The following is a 3,444-nucleotide window of genomic DNA, read 5'->3' as shown; positions in this document are numbered from 1 at the left end:
CTTGCTATTTATCTTCTTGAACTTTAAAGTTAAAGAGTCTTAGAAACTGCTATTTAATCATTCATTTAAAACAAACAAACAAGCAAAAAACCTCATTAGCTGTTACCACACCTAAAAAAAATAAAGAAAAAGGAGAGAGAAGGTTGTTATGTTCCTAGCCCTTGCAGGACTGCTAGAGTACTGCCTCCAGGATTAGGCTTTTTAGCTGACCTAAGAGAGGAGATTGTGTTTCCCTGGTGGCTCAGATGGTAAAGAATCTGCCTGCCAATGCAAGAGACCCAGGTTCGATCCCTGGGTGGGGAACAGCCACTGGAGGAGGAAATGGCAACCCACTCCAGTATTCTTGCCTGGAAGATCCCATGGACAGAGGAGCCTTGGTGGGTACAGTCCACAGGGTTGCAAAGAGTCAGACATGACTGAGTGAGTAACACACAAGAGAGGTGAGGGCGGACTCTGAGCACTGAGAAGTATGCAGGAATGACTCCACAGCAAAGGTCAAACAGAAGTCCTTCTGCTGAGGAAACTGGAGTCCTGAAGGAAGCAGCTTTCTTCATGGAGGAGTGGCCCAGAGACTTTGAGACTTGGTGGCCTTGGGCTTGGCTGCCCCAAGCTAAGGGAGAACCCTCAGCTGCTAAGAGGGAGGAAGGGAGCTTGGCACTTTCCTTCTGCCCTGTTGAGACGCCATTGCCCAGCATCTGCCCTACTGCAATGGTTGTTAATGCCTGGGAGCTGCCAAGGTTTATTTGTTTCCTTTCTGGATACTTGTCTTAAACATGGGCAAATACACCGCCTTCCACAGTCATACTGTTTACCTGGCCCTCAGAACACCTTTTTACGTCAAGTGGTTTGATGCACCCAATTCCTGAATTGTTGTATTGTTGTTGAATACACCTTATTAGCATATTAAAATGGCTGTACGCAAAGACACCATCCCTTCTTTGTTGGAATGCCAGTGCCAGATCTGTGTGGAAATCCTCATTGAGCCCATGACACTACCTTGTAACCACACGCTCTGTAAAGCATGTTTCAAGTCAACTGTTGAAAAGACAAATTTGTGCTGTCCCAGCCGTCACTGCCAGATTGCTTTCTGGACTTGGTACCATATCCAAAGAAATTCTCTTGTCAATATGGAACTGTGGGAGATAATTCAAAAACACTATCCAGAGGAATGCAAACTTAGAGTCTCTGGGCAACAGTCAGAGGAAACCGTTAATGACTGTCAGCCAGTTCACCTGTTAAGTCAACCTGGGGAATTAAGAAGAGAATATGAAAAGGAGAGAAGAAAGATGGAGGCAGAGTGAGGAGCCAATCAGGAAGAAGAAAACAAAGCCAGTGAAGAATACATACAGAGATTACTGGCAGAGGAGGAAGAAGAGGAAAAGAGACAGGCAGAAAAAAGCCACAGAGAGATGGGGGAACAACTGAAAAGTAATAAAACCCTGGCAAGAAGGCTAAGCCTTAATATTAGCAATATCTGTGAGGAGTGTCTCGGCTTCCCCCTCGGATTCCAAAAAATCTGATCCTGTCACAAACAAGTCACAAAGGAAAAGGAAGAGCAAACAAAAAAACACTGGTGATATTCAGAAGTATTTGTCACCAAATTCTCAACTTGGGTTAGCATCACAGTTTGAAGTTGTAGAAAAAGACAGGAAAACCTCCATGTCCAAGGAGACTGACAGCAGTGATATGAAGAACCCTACATGGCAAGATACAGAAATTGAGGAAGGTATGTCCGCATTTTCTCCTCAGATATGCCTTGAAGTTCAAAAGCAAGGTACAGAATCTTCAGTGGAATCACCTAAACCTAAGTTATGTGCCAGAGGTGGAGAATGGTGTCTTGAACGAAGTCAAAACAAAGCAGTCATGAAAAAGTTATGTGTCACAAGTCATAAGGAACCTAAAGCCGGAGTTCCCTCTTCTGGAGAAGCTGCAATTAAGCCTTATGGTAAAACTGAGAGTGGATGTACAATATCAGATATAACACATACACTTGAAAATAACAGTTGTGACAGAAAATGAGGGGTCTCACCTACTGAACAATAAAGATACCTCCAAAACAAACAAACAAACAAAAAAACAAGAATCTTTGTCTGAAGCAGTCAGCAATCCATGCTGTTTTACAAAAAGAAGAAAAATGTTCCCCAAATCTTCCTCAGGCTGAGTAAACAAGTCCACTTTACCCCAAGACTGATAGATTTGGAACCTCTTTGAGAGACATAAACAAGAAGAATGGGACAAGTTATTTTCTGCTTCATTACATCTTCAGAAAGAGGTGGATCAAGAAAAAATGAGGCTAACCTGGCCAAAAGGATCCCCAGATGAATATCAGTTATGGGCTATGTCTTCACCTCTAGACAAAGTACTAAATGGACAGAGGAAGAATGCAAAGATAGAAGCTTTAAAAGACAAACTGATCTAGAGCATCCACCAAAAACCTCAGTTCAGTTCAGTTGCTCAGTCGTGTCCAACTCTTTGCGACCCCATGGACTGCAGCACACCAGGCTTCTCTGTCCACCACCAACTCCCGGAGCTTACTCAAACTCGTGTCCATTGAGTCAGTGATGCCATCCAACCATCTCATCCTCTGTCATCCCCTTCTCCTTCTGCCTTCAATCTTTCCCAGCATCAGGGTCTTTTCAAATGAATCAGTTCTTCTCATCAGGTGGCCAAAATATTGGAGTTTCAGCTTCAGCATTAGTCCTTCCAATGAATATTCAGGATTGATTTCCTTTAGGACTGACTGGTTGGATCTCCTTGCCTGAAAAAATGAAAATTGACAACCTTCTAAGATCCAGTTGAAATGTTAAGATCTAGTTAATGGAAGAAAGATACCAACTACTACTACAGAGAATTGTTCCCAACACTGCTCATTCCCTACAGCCTAGTAAGTCACAGAAGAGTATTTTTTCAGATGTTTCAGAGATACACACAGTAATGCTTGGGTAAGAAGAGTGTTTTACATTCTAGTAAAGCAGGATTGTATAACTCTCTATCATAGATTCTTTATAAATTTTTCATTCTGCTATGTGGGCACATTCATTGTCCCTAATTAAAGGACTGTGTGCTTACAGGGGAGGAATATACAAATGTGTTTTTGCCAAACTCAGTTGTAATCAAGAGTCCCACTCCTTTCCTTTTTTAATAACTGTGACATACTAAGTTTTAGTTGACAGTTGTTATGGATGTAAAAATGCCTTGGCCAACTGTCAAGAAAACTTCATTTCCATGTATGTCCCCCAAATGCATATTTTATTGCCTTTAAGCACCTTTTTATCCTGACTAATAATCAAAGTAACTTTATAATATACCAAGTAGCTACATAATCCAGGCAGAGTTTAAAATCTGTTTTCTTGTAACTTTCCCATTATATTTGCAGAACACTTGAAAATCACCTTTGACAACTCTAATTTCCATCTCCACTTTCAGTATTACAGCAATTTCTAT

General features: G+C 41.6%; 1 pseudogene; it reads left to right on the top strand.

Moving 5' to 3' along the window:
• Nucleotides 1–908: 908 nt before the first annotated feature.
• On the top strand, nucleotides 909–2,935 carry LOC129640367 (E3 ubiquitin-protein ligase RNF168-like; annotated as a pseudogene).
• The last annotated feature ends 509 nt before the right edge of the window (nucleotides 2,936–3,444 follow it).

This window comes from Bubalus kerabau, chromosome X (genome assembly GCF_029407905.1).
Source record: "Bubalus kerabau isolate K-KA32 ecotype Philippines breed swamp buffalo chromosome X, PCC_UOA_SB_1v2, whole genome shotgun sequence".
Lineage (NCBI taxonomy): Eukaryota > Metazoa > Chordata > Mammalia > Artiodactyla > Bovidae > Bubalus > Bubalus kerabau.
This window is presented reverse-complemented; position numbering and strand designations above follow the sequence as displayed.